General features: G+C 37.8%; 1 protein-coding gene across 1 annotated transcript in view; it reads right to left on the bottom strand.

Annotated features, from left to right (window-relative positions):
- ZMAT4 (zinc finger matrin-type 4) overlaps nucleotides 1–13,989 on the bottom strand; it is a 347,902-nt gene that overhangs the window by 33,032 nt on the left and 300,881 nt on the right. The window lies entirely within an intron of this gene.

The following is a 13,989-nucleotide window of genomic DNA, read 5'->3' as shown; positions in this document are numbered from 1 at the left end:
TGAGAAAAAGTACTGACTTCTCTTCCTTTGTCACCCTGTATGTGCATGTGCATGTGCACACGTATGCATGAATGTGTGTTTATCCTTCTTCTCTACACACACTCCTTGAATGATCTCATCTATTACCATCTCATCTACTTCATTATCCTGCTATGAGCTAATGACTCCCAAACTGTTTCTCCAGCCATCATTCATTTTCAGAACTCCAGACCCATAAGCCTAAGTACCCGCTGGCATCTCCATTTAGATGCTCCTAAACTCAGCCCATCCCAGACTGATCATCCTTGTTCCTCAGCCCAGGCTCATCTCATCCAAGCACATTTCTCTTGTTATTCATGTCTGCACTCACCTCTCCCTTCTCTTGATTCTTTGCATGATGTTACGTAAAATCACAATCACATATGAGCATTTTGATGCTCTTTTTTTATGTTTGTTAATTAGTTTTCTTAGTTAAATTCTATGCTTCTTGAAGGCAGAGATCACACTACTGGCTGGTCTTATATCCACATGATATCAGACACTGAGCTCAACATCAAGCAAATATATGGAACAGAACTGAATCATTTTCAAGTACCATGGCTCTAGAAAAGGACATGCCAGAAAATCATGACAACATCTGTTGTCTAAATCCAAAGGTAATGGATGCAATTTACTGTCTTTGAACACTACTAGAGGAGAAGTAATTTTAAAGTAAAAAAAAAGGAAAGGAAATATTCTAAACTAGATTATAAAATTTGACTTAGAACTATGCTTTAAAAATTTTTTGGTCTGCATAATTCTGCATGACATCATAATATATTTCTCTCCACCTCCAAGTCTCTGATTGGATTCATACCTATGAGGAGAGATGATATTAACATGATTTTTTAGTCTATAGTGGCTCTGTTCCTTTGACTCTGAAAACCAGGAAGAGACTGGGTTATGGGGAGGATGCTCAGAAGCAGAAGTGGGGTTTCATAGCCCCTTCAAGCTCCTTCCATGGTCAGACTATCCACAGGGAAGCCATTGGCCTTACACTCAATGGCTGACAGAGGAGTTCCCCACTCTCTCATACCAGGCTACTCCGACTCTCTCACATATCTGCTATCTAGCCACCTCTCTCTGACTAAAAATGATAAAGGAGATACTTATTCCCTCTCTTTCAAAGGGATAAAAATGGGTGAGTCGTGAGGTCAGTACATCTGTGTTTTTTCCAAAATAGTTGAAATCTTTGCTTTACGAGCACTAAGCTAGAGAAACCAAAGAAATCATAACAGACAAAAGTATGATGGTAAGGGAATCTAGAAACATGTTTGCATAGAAAAAATATTTAACTCATTCAGTGTTATATTTCCCACTTGTCTTTCTATAAGTCAAGAGTATAAGGAGCAAATATTATCTCTTCAAGCTTGCCTGACCCTGGACCAAATAGGCCAAGTTTGTTCTTGCCAGTCTCATCTCCTCCCTCTGCCTTCTCTACCCGACTCAATGATGCCCTTTATATTTCTATCTCAGTCCCCTCCCATCTAAACTTCTCACAGGTAAGATTCTGACATTTGTTATTTATACATCCCTTTGTGCCATTATCCCTGGGACTTTTATAGGAAAGGAGACAAAATAACTTTTTTCCTGTGGAAAAATATAATTTGGCCATTAGCTAGCATGTGTGTATGGGGGAAAGGGTATCACTGTGAGAGAAGAAAACAACTCCCTGAAATCACATCAGAAGGCAGGCCCGGTGTTACAGCCTGTCACATTCTCCCCTGCGAATGAAGAAATTACTCATAATTAGCAGAGAATATTGTGGAATGATATTCATGATATTCATTGACTTTAGTCATTCAAATCCTATGCTGGCCTCAACTCTAATTAAACGGTTGAGAAGAGAAAGACTATTAATTATTGTACATCCATTGTGGGCCCAGGATGAGATAATTTAATCAAAATATCCAGGAATAATCCTACTTCTAGGTTAAAAGAAAAATTACCCACATGAAGAGTAAAAAAAAAAAAAATCTGCCTTCAAACAATGAAGCAGTTCTTGTTATGAAAATCCGACTCAGTCTTACTCTTTTATCTGCGCAATATCTTATAGGAGCTAATCATTTGCTATCATTTCCTAGAACCATACACTAGAGAAAGTGTTATGAGCATGAAGGGAGAAAGAATAATTAGAGTGGTTTCTAACAGAAGTTGGACAGATAAATGTCTCTAATCATCATTCTTTGATCACAGATGTCATTTATTCTTAACTTAATTTTCATTCCTGGTTTCTTCCCTCACTTAATAGCATTGAAAATATCCTATTAGGTGTTACAAGATTTAATTCACCATAAATAAGTAATGAGGGCTCTTCAAAAAAAAAAAAGAACCCATAAAATGTGAAGTTTTGAGAGAAGAAAGTAGTTTGGGGGGTAAGGCCTTACAACAAGTCCATACAACAAAACAACAAGCACTTCTTGGTAACTCATCCTGTTTATACCTAACATCCCTCATGTCTCCTGCACCTGCCTTCTTTCTTCCCTTCATAACTCAGGCTTCCAGGCTACCTTGGGCACTAAAACCTGCACTTAAAACCTACATTGTTCTGGGAGGCATGGTCCATGTTGTGCCCAGTCACCCAGCTCCCTTCACTGCCAGCTGTTTGGAGAGCTCCCCAACGTTCATCATGGAGTGGAGGCACCAGTGTCCTCTCCTGCAATTTCAATGGACTCAAGAGTCAAGGGATCTCTCTAGAATCACAGAGCTTTGGGGTTTAGGCATTTATTTATTTTGAGAAAGACAGAGACAGTGCAAGGTGGGGAGGGGCAAAGAGAGAGAGCCAGAGAGAGAGAGAGAGAGAGAGAGAGAGAATATCTCAAGTAGGCTCTGTGTTGCCAGCACAGTTTGAAGTCACAAACCTGAGCCACAACCAAGAGTCGGTCATTTACCGACTGAGTCACTTGAACATTTAAAAAATTACATTATCACTTTAAAGACAGGAAATGTAAGTTATTAATTTGTTATTTTGTACTATGTGACTTAGAATCCATCACATAGTAGGTCACTTATTTGTTAAACCCTTGACCCAGTCAGTGAATGTTCTGGTGTTCTTTCACCAACGTGTCATAATACTGAAAATCTCCAGATCATGAGTGAACCAATTCAATCCACAGAAATGAACTCTTTAGATTCACTATAGAAATAACACTTGCATGTTCTAGAAGGTTGACTAATTAGGTACCTGCTACTGGGTTTCTTGAGAGTTAAATTTTAAATGAAAGATGCCTCTTCAATGTATACATACACTGCAAAGCACGGACATATCTTTTCCTTGTACTGATGTTTTCCTGACATACTGGTGTGAGAGAGCCTGACCTCTTTCCTGTCACTTTTTTAAAGGGGAACAATAGATATTGGCTACTAAATTTCCTGGCTATAGTGAGCATCTCTGATTACATTTTACCTGGTCTATCCTTTCCATGCGAGGCACACTTTTATCTTCAGGCCCTTAGTTAATATGGAATAACACAATTATGACATCTGTTCCAAGATGAAGAAATTGAAACCTGTATAGTTGACTTCCAAACCTTCCAAGTATGGAGGCTGCTGAGAAATCTGAAGAACCCCCAACTCACAGCTGCCCCGAGTAAGAATTATGTTGGTCCAAAGCTGGATTTAAAATGAGCCATGTTAAAGCTAACCCCATCTATGGCAGACACTTAAGGTGTCCTTTTCTGATATAGACACTCAGGGACATAGATTCTAATTTAGTAAGTTGTCTGACCATGAAAATCTTACTTATTAGTAAGTTTATCTTACTTAGTGCCGAAAAGATGTTAGAAAACGAAATCCATTATTTCAACTTTATCCATTGTCAGGGAAACAAAATTAGAGGTCTGAAACTCATCTACTTAAAAGTTATTATATGATCTTTTTGTTAGAACAGAAATAAGTTCGGTGGTTATGGTTTTAGAATTCAAAAAGAGTAAAGTGCACATGTTAGCCTATTAGGTGTCTTTAGAAGAAAGGGCACTTAAATAAGGAAGAGAAAAGACATATATCTCTGGAGACGATAATAGCACCAGAGGCTGTGGGTAGAGCTTTGAACTACTTGTGTCCTGAGCTTGAAATATCACCAACATTTCTGAAAGCTAGCTTTATAGATTTTGATTTGTATTTGACTACTCAGCATGAAATGGACTAAGATTTTTCTGTGACCCTAAAAGCTATAGAAAACCATGCATTTTCTATTTGTTGTTAAAGACTATTAAGAGTGGCAGATATATATGACTCTAATGATGGTTATGTAAATTTATATTCTGACTGAGGTCCAGATTCTGGCTATATCTGGCTATTCTTAGCACAATATAGAATGGTCCAGATAATATTAACTCAAAGAAAAGAAACAAAATATCTTCAAAATGTTTATCATTAAGTTATAACTTAAATAATAGTGGCCAACACTTAAAAAGATGTCACCCTTATACACAGAGTTCATTTGTTTTTTTGAGAAAACCCTTCCAATTTTGGAAGATTTAGGCATTTATCAAACACCGTGACTCAAAGCTGGATTTAATCAATTAATGTTGAGATTAGCCAGATTCTAGTATGAGCTGTAGGTGTTTGAGAAAAAAGAATACAAATACTCTTTTTAAATGGCAAAATAAAAAATGCAAATGGGAAAAAAAAAATAAACCCCTCTAATCAAAATGGTAAAGATACTCTATCCAGAGAGTCTCAAAGAATATTAGGACAACGATTTTAGGAAATTCAGCCAGGAGGATCGTTCAATTTATTTTATTTATTTTCAATGTTTATAATCCATGGTCTTTGGAGAAAAATGTGTTAATAACAGATGTTTGACAAAATGCAACTGGTTATCAGAGAGCTGGATAAAGCAGAAAGCCTGAGTAGGAGCTGGGGTTTAGAGACCACATGTAACTGGAAATGTGCAGAAAATGTTCTTTCTGGTGTTGGAAGATTGAATATCAAGCTTGAAATGTTGTATAAAATGAGGACTTGGAGCAGGTAGAAAGCAAATGACTGCAAGAAACTCAAAATGAGGACATTCTTTGAAGGCCTCTCTCAGATCATTCTTTTTATCTAATTGTCTGATTAAGGTCAGTTGGGTTCTAAACACTGAGTAGACCTGAGCTTGTGTGTGAGTCCAGAAGCCCCAACTTTGGGCAAGAAACTAGAGTTTGCTGTTAAGAATTCTGGGACAGTCTTGCAGAAGAAGTACCTGGAACAGAAGTATTAAATGTTACCTCAACATCCAGCTACCTCATCTTCGAGGTATATTTCAAATGCAATTTCATTACTATAAAATGATAATTAACACCTATTGAGAAAAAGCTTCATGCCAAGTATTGTCTACACACTTGAGTATTTTTTGCTATTATTGTTTTTGTTGTTCTTAAAACTTAATTCCCACTCTAATCAGTTTTAAGTTTTGTAAATAACCTGCTATATTTTCCTAATGTGGAAACGAAGTCACAGAGAGTCCTTTAAGTAACATGCTCAAGGTCATACAGTTAGTAGATGGTAGAGTAAGGATTAAACCAGACATTTTCATTCCCAAACCATTTTACTGCACTCACTTTACAATAGTCTTTTCCAATGATCCCCAACCAGATGCAATTATTTCTTCCTCTGAATTTCAGCAACATTTTGTACTTCTTTTTTTTTTTTTTTAATGTTTATTTATTTTTGAGAGAGACAGAAACAGAATGTGAGTTGGTTGGGGCAGAGAGAGAGGGAGACACAAAATCTGAAGCAGGCTCCAGGCTCTGAGCTGTCAGCACAGACCCTGACGCGGGGCTCAAACTCACGAGCTATGAGGTCATCACCTGAGCCGAAATAGATGCTCAACTGACTGAGCCACCCAGGTGCCCCAGTATTTTGTACTTCTTGAACTTACCATATACTATGTTGATCTTAATTGTAATTACTTGACTACTTTTTGCATCTTCTCTACATTATAAACGTGTAGAGAGGTATAATTATCTCTGCATCTCCTTCTGTTATCCTTAAGGCCTGTTTAATGCCCTACACGTAGTAGATGTTTGATAGATTTTGGTCATGGGATTGAATTAAATGTGGTGAGGGGCTGATTGTCCAATCATTCACCACTACCCCATCCACACTATGGAAAACAGAGCCAAATGGACCCTACTCAATCTTCTCTTCCACCCTTCAGAGAGGTGATAGAGAACTTGAACTCAGTAAGGAGACCACAGGCAGATTTCCATTTCCATCTCATCTCCTCTCCCCATTTCCCCAACAAAACTGACCTAAATGAAGTGAGATCTTTCATTCGTTTAATTCAATTCCCTGGCATTTCATGTTCCAGAATAACCTTTAAGAGATTAGACAAATGTTGGCAAAGCTCAATATTCTACTCAAGTCTGATTGGACTAAAAGTCAATGGCAGCTAAAAATAGTTTACAAATGGACATACCCTCATTTTTAATGAACTCTGGTGAAATGTGAGAGAAGTGCTTATGGTAACTTACAGAAAACCCAGAAAGAGTGCAAGTCCAGAGGCCTGACCTGCTCAGGTGAGGGGCCAAAGTCTACCTTAAAACCCTCCCAATTCCCTCCTACCTATTCCTGTGTGCTTAAGAAGGCACCAACATTAGGTTCTGTATTCATAGCTTGGAATAAAGTTAAAAATAAACTTCTTTACCTTTTACACAACCAACTCTACTCCTTTTGCCCCAAATCATAAGCACTTGAAAAGCCCCTTTGCCTTTTGTTTAAGGACAGGCCTCTAGGATACCTCTCCTCTCACAGGACTAATGCTTAAAGGACTGGTCAGCTTCTGGGCCACCTAACAGCAGAGAAGTAAACACTAAGGAAGAATTATGTTTACAGTCAATCTTTATCCAGCTGAAAAATATTAAAGAGTTAAAGAAGGTAAGCCTCAAAGTCATAAAATTAGAGAATGTTAGAAATAACACAGACTTTGACTACCCCATTTTCTAGCCCCCTCATGTTTCGATGAAGACGCTGAATGAAGCTCAGTGAGGGGACACAATTAGTTGGAAACCACATGGAGAAAGAAAGAACTACTGACTCATGGAATAAAGTGAATGAATCTCCAAACCATCATATTGAGCTGAGGCAAAGAAACCAGACCGAAAAGGATACCTATAATATTATCCCATTAAGTTCCAGGACAGTCAAACTAAGCTAAGGGGACAGAAATCAGTGTTTGGCTGGAGGTGCAGGGGTTGGGGTATGAGCTGAAAAGGGGGTCCAAGAGAACTTTTGGTGGTTATGAAAATGTTCTGTACGTTGATTGAGCTGCTAGTGACATGGTGGACACCATCCCACTGTACTGCTAAAAGTGACCTATCTTGTTGTGTGTAAGTTGAGTCTTAACAGACTGGTTTAAAAAATTATTTTTTGCTCTGAAAAGCTGCACAGGGTGTGAGAAGTGGTGCTGACATGTGCCTCCTATGCCAAACCTGTGGGCATCCACAACCCTCCTGCCATTTCTTTTCCTTGATGCAGATGCACTCTTCAGAACCAAGCCTTGGTAACTGGTCCTGGGTGACTAGCATAACAAAGAACATGAAAGGTGTTCAATGTGGTCCACAGTTAAATCTGAGACATTAAATCATCAGTTCACAACTACTCTGGAGACAGCCATGACTCATGCAAATTTCAAGCAAGACAAAATAATGATTACCAGCTCCCCCCCCCCAAAAAAAAAGGGGGGGTAGTAAATGAGTGAGCTAAAGAATATTAGGTGCCATTGGTAATTCTGGAAGTAATATTAAAGAATGAAAGTGCTCCCCATTTAGTTCTTCTCAAGCCTGCAAAGGCCTAATCTAGTCACATACTATGATTATAATGTATCCCTAGGTATGGCATATTTAGCAAAAGCATGCAAGTGAGACTTGGAAAAATAGAGCTGTTAGGATTGCCTGTGCATTGGTGCTATATATAGAGAGATGTATAGCTTTGCTCTGGCTTCTCTGGAATTCTCTCTACAGGCTGTTTTTCCTTTGAGAAGTTGAACTCTGCTTCATCAGCGGCCTTTCTCAAAGAAGCGGGGGCTCTTGACAGTAGTGGACTTGAATGTTTGCCTATTAAAAACAGAGCTAAATAGAGAACGCCCTCTGACCTACAGGCCCTGCCACATCCTTGTGTCTCATGCCTACAGCAGGCACCCTATTTACAGCACCTAGGATTCCCCTTGGCTAGAAAGACTTGGCGACAGTCTGTAAGCCTACTTCTAGAAAAGCCATTTTGCACAGCCAGAGTCAAAATGCTGTTGCCTGGGGTTCTAGATTTCACCCTTTATTTCAAGACTTTCTGAGCAATTTACAAAGTATCAGCTGAAGAGAAATAACCTAATGCTCTTCAAGAAAGGCAGCTCTATTTTAAAGCCTATCTTATGCCCTGCTTATCTCAGAATGTCACTGATGATATATATATTCTGTTTTTCAGAAAACAAAACAAACCAAAAAACCTTTTCTGTTGAAAAAATATTGCACAATACCAAAGTCCCAACTCTTTTGATTCTTTAAGTTCTTGGATATGCCAGTAAACCATATTGAAAATTCCACCAAAAATATCTAGATCTTTAGACTTTGAAGACGTCCATGCATTGATTTCTTCCTCGTTGGTTTGTTTGCTTCCAAATATTTCTTGGGGCTTTAAACTACTTTTATTTTATTAAAAGTACAGATGGTTCTTTTAAAATTTTTTTTAATGTTTATTTATTTTTTAAGAGAGAGAGAGAAAGAGAGAGCAAGCCAGGGAGGGGCAGAGAGAGAGGGAGACAGATTCCAAGCCGGCTCCTCGCTGTCAGCACACAGCCTGATGTGGGGTTTGAACTCACGAACTGTGAGATTATGACTTGAGCCAAAACCAGGAGTCAGAGGCTTAACTGCTGAGCCACCCAGGCACCCCTAAAAGTACAGACAGTTATTGATGGTTGGTTTCTTTGCAAAACTATCTTATTTATTATTGTATACTCCTCAGATAACTAACTGCTACCCTAAACGTAAGAACTGAATTCCAAGGTATCTAAAACAAATGAATACATTCCAGCTCTGAAAATTAGGCTAAATATCCATTCAATCATTTAAGAAATAAATGAATATAGGGGCGCCTGGGTGGCGCAGTCGGTTAAGCGTCCGACTTCAGCCAGGTCACAATCTCGCGGTCCGGGAGTTTGAGCCCCGCATCAGGCTCTGGGCTGATGGCTCGGAGCCTGGAGCCTGTTTCCGATTCTGTGTCTCCTTCTCTCTCTGCCCCTCCCCCGTTCATGCTCTGTCTTTCTTTGTCTCAAAAATAAATAAAAAACGTTGAAAAAAATTAAAAAAAAGAAATAAATGAATATAATGGAAAAATGAATGATATGAAGACTTTGGAGGATTCACACTAGTTGGGAAAAACTGTAGAAAAAGCAATGGATATCACCATTTAAAGTTTCTTCTCAAAGGAAGAAGTACATTTAGAAATTATTACTCACTTTTGGTCAGTCTGATTTATTCTCGTAGACACTTGTGTCTCATTTTCAACAAACTGAAGTATCGAAGTAAGTAATGACAACTTTTATATCCATTATTTCTAGGTAATGTAATGTCCTTAGCATTGAAGTGTTCCCTACACTCAAATTTAAGTACATTATGGGGGAAACGTTCATTAGTCTATGGTATGTACCCATGTGCCTTTAAATTTCATTCTACTCATTGGTACTAATTGACAGACTATATCCCCTGGAAAGCCTGAAAAATCTACTAACAGGCAATTGCTTTATATGTCAATGTGATCATTTGCATTTCTAAACCTTTAATCTCATTAGATACTTAATATTTCTCTTGTTATTTAATAATGGAGCAAAATTTGACTGCCATTTTGCTGTTTATGACATTTGCCAAAAAAACAAAAAGGCTCTTTACTACTAGGAAAGAGCAATATGTTAATAATGGTATTATTTAAGTATTATTATAGCAGTGATAGTAATGATGGCCGATACCCTGACTTCTGCCTTTGGGTCTGACAACCAATTATTTTTGGGGCCTTGGACAAGTCACTTCTCAGACTCTTAATTTTCTAACCTATAAAATGGAGATGTGAACATCTGGTCAATTACAGGGATGCTGTGCATATTATATATAATAACACTTTCAAAGTGTTTTAATTTGTTGTTATACTCCAATTATGCAGAAGTTTCCTCCAGTTAACAGTGGTGGCATCCTCACCATGTACATCATCATCATTGCTGTTAGTACTGGCATAGACAGAAGAAGGAGATGCCTAGAAAACATAACTAAAAGGATACTTGTGGAACAAGGCAAGTACGTTTCACAATGCATTCATTTCCTGGGGCTCCCCTAAAAAAAGTACCACAAACTGGGTGGCTTCAAACAATGGAAATATATCCTCAGCTCTAGAGAATATATGCCTGAAATCAAGGTGTCAGCGGCCTCTTCCAAAAGCTCTAGAGGAGAATCCCTCCTTGCCTCTTCCACACCCTGCTGGCTCTGGATTTTCTTGGCTGGTAGAAACAATCCTAATCTCTACATCTGTCTTCACGTGGTCTTTTACTCTGTGTGCCCCAATATCCCTTTCTTCCTCTCATAAAGACACCAGAATGATTTCATCTTGAGATTCTTAACTGTTTACATCTGCAAAGACCCTATTTACCAAAAAGTTCACATTCTGAGCTTCTGGGTGGACATAATTTTGGAAGACATTGCTAGCTCCAGTAAAATAGTAGAGGCTGACTGGGGAGAGAATGTTAAGGCTGAATTCAGTAGCAGCAGGAAAGAATACCAGGATCATGAGCAAGGTATGGGAAGTGGACATGTACTTTTCCTGTTCTTGTCATCACTAATCACTTATCTATGAGGTAACGGAGGCCTAAAGGACATTTGTTACTGCCCCTGGTCACTCAGTGGTGAAGTGGCACTTGAAATAAAATCCCCTGACTCAAAATTCAGTGTTCTTTCCACTACACAACCCATCTGAACACCTCTCTAGAAGTTATTACTGAAAGTATAAATAAAAGTCCTTGAAAATTACTGACACCTTAATATTTATGGTGATTTAATCAGTCAGATTAGAGTCGTTAAGAACCATTTGGCTGACTTCCAATTTCAGTTCTGAGAGAGTAATTGGTATCATACTAACCTTCCACCTGAGAACAAAACAAAAGCTGGCTAAAATTTAAAGGAAAAACTTTGGAAGCTCTGAAGAATTGGGGTAGCTGATGTCAATGTACTCTAATAACAGTGTTACTAGTCAAAGGACATTTCATGATGACAAAAGGGCCAATTCCATAAATATTTTTAGAAATTCTTAAATTTGTAAGCATCTAATAATATACCTTTAAACATATAAAGCAAAGAAGTAGAATTAAAAGGACACATAGACAAATCCATATTTTTAGCCAGAAGTTTTTTAAGTACCTCTATTTCTCATGGATATAAAAACAGACAAAAAATCAGTAACACAGAAGATTAAAAAAATTGATTAAAAAACAAGATTAATAAACTTGACCTAATTGATATACAGAACCACTTACTCAATTACTGGAAAAGACACATTCTTTTCAAGGGAACATGGAGTTTTATCAAAATTGAACATTTTCCTGGGGCACAGAGCAAGTCTATCCAAATTTCAGGAGACTGAAATCATTTGGAGTATGTCCTCTGACCCCAGTGAAATCCAGTACAAATTAATCCTCCAAAATATAAATAGAAAAATTCCCCACATGTTAGATTTTAAGCAAAGCACTTATATATAACCATAAGTAAAAGAAGAAATCACAGTAAAAGTCAGACAATAAGTTGAAATACATAATAATTAAAATACATATAAAACCTCTAGGATACAAAAAAAAATAACTTGTGGAATATAGCTATAACAGTTTATTGAGGAATATTGAGAACCTTAAATGCATATTTTAGGAGAAAAGGAAATACTTGAAAATGGATGATCTACACTTTCCTATGAAGAATCTGATGGAGGAAAATGAAAATTAAATACATAGGGACTAGAAAGAAAAACACTTTTTTTTAATGGCAGAAAAGAGCTGTACTCAGAAAAAAAGTCAACAAATCCCAACATTCATCCCTCAAAAAGACTCAAAGATGGATAAACTTTTAACAAAACTATAAAAAAATTTAAAAGAGAAGAGACAAATAAACAATATTAGGAATGAAAAATATCCCACAGACATTAAAAATAAAATCAGGAGATACCATGAACAACTTTATACCAATACATTTAAAAATGTAGATAATAAGGGCAAAGCCATTGAAAAATAACTTATTAAAACTGATACAAGAAGAAATAGAAAATATGAACAGGGCTTCATTGAAGAAATTAAATTTTCAATAAAAACATTCTCACAGTATAATCTCCAGGTCCAGATGGTTTCCCTAATGAATTCTTCCTAATATTTAAGTAAGAAGTGACAACAGTTCACTACAAACTCATTCAGAGATTAGCAACAGAGGGCAGACCTCTCACCTTGTTTAGTGAGGTCAGCATCAACTTGATACCAAACCTGACAAGGGGATTGATTACAAAAGACTCATGGAACAATCTGTCTTGTAAACACACATGCGCGCACACACACACACATGCACACATGCAATATCCAAATTAGGTAAAAGGGCAGATGAAACAGTCACATAGGACAGGGTTTTTGCAATTATTCCCCTCATGTTTCCCTCATTTCACTCTTTAGAAGAACAACCTTGTACTTCTGAGGTAGAGACAAATGTCTTTTTTACTGGAAAGAAATCATGGTAGGAGATGTACACTTCTGAAGTCACATTTATTTATTAAAGCCACTGGGAAAGGAATGCTCTCTTTTTCAAAGTTCATCCTGGTACTCTCTATTGGCAGTCCTCACTGTGGTAGTTCAGTGAGCCTGAGTCAGACACTACTAGGTTCAGTCCTGGTTCTGTCATTTCTTGGCAAGGTGATGCTTTGGTCCCTCTGAGTCTTAACTTTCTTGTGTAAAATAATGGGTTAATGACATTTATCTGAAGGTAGTTAAGGGGATTAAATGAGATGATGGGTGTGGAAATGCCTAGCACACTTTCTGGCACATGAAGTTGTATAGGTACACATAGAGATATTCCTGGAGCTGGAGATACTATTTGCATTATTTATTTACCTAATTTGTGCCACTTAAAGTCACTATTGTCTACCATTTTCTTTTTATTTGTTAAGAGCAATAAATTCATGCCTCTAAAAGATGATCATTTATTGTTGCAGCTGCTTGTAATGTGTCTTTGTGTCCATCAGATGTCATGTTGGTAAGACTGCATTCAGTGCCTGTCACAAAATACTAGTTAGAGACACACTGAGTAAACTGTTAGGGGAAGTGGGGGAGGTGTCCAGTAATCAATACAAGTGTCCTAGGTACTCCATCACGAATCAGAGACAGTCTTTTTGAAGAATTACCTCAACAAAACCCTCTGGGGTAGATCAGAGTAAAGCAAGTCATGAAAGGAGATTTGACTCAGGAGACAGCGCCAATTGAGGGAATACTGAGAGTCCTAACTAACTCCAGGCTTAAATTTCCTCACCAACACCAGACCCCTGTGACCTACATCTTTATGATACCTTTGCAAACAATAAAATAATAATAATAATAATAATAATAATAATAATAATAATGTCCTTGACTGTAATGCACTTTCCTCATGCCCCTGCCTGGAAAGTTGTCACTCATCTTTTAAAATCACACATCCATTCGATCAAAATGTTTATGAAGCCCTTCATATGTGTCAAGTGCTGTGCTGGGCAGTGAGGTTATTATGATGGTGAGTAAAATCAGACCACAACCTCATTTATGTGCCCAGGCTCTTCGCCAATGTCCCTGTCAAACTTGGCCTGGTTGTTCCCTCTTGGGTACCCAAAGCTCTGGGTGTACACATCCTGGTATTAGAGAATAATCCCTGTGTTCACATGGCTGTTTCCTCTGCCTGGCAGGGAGCTCCACAAGAGGAAGGCCTAATTTGATTCATCTTTTCTTCCCCGGGGCAC

The sequence above is a fragment of the Prionailurus viverrinus genome, chromosome B1, assembly GCF_022837055.1.
Source record: "Prionailurus viverrinus isolate Anna chromosome B1, UM_Priviv_1.0, whole genome shotgun sequence".
Taxonomy (NCBI): domain Eukaryota; kingdom Metazoa; phylum Chordata; class Mammalia; order Carnivora; family Felidae; genus Prionailurus; species Prionailurus viverrinus.
The sequence above is the reverse complement of the archived record's forward strand: the minus strand, read 5'-3'. Positions and strand labels throughout refer to the sequence as shown.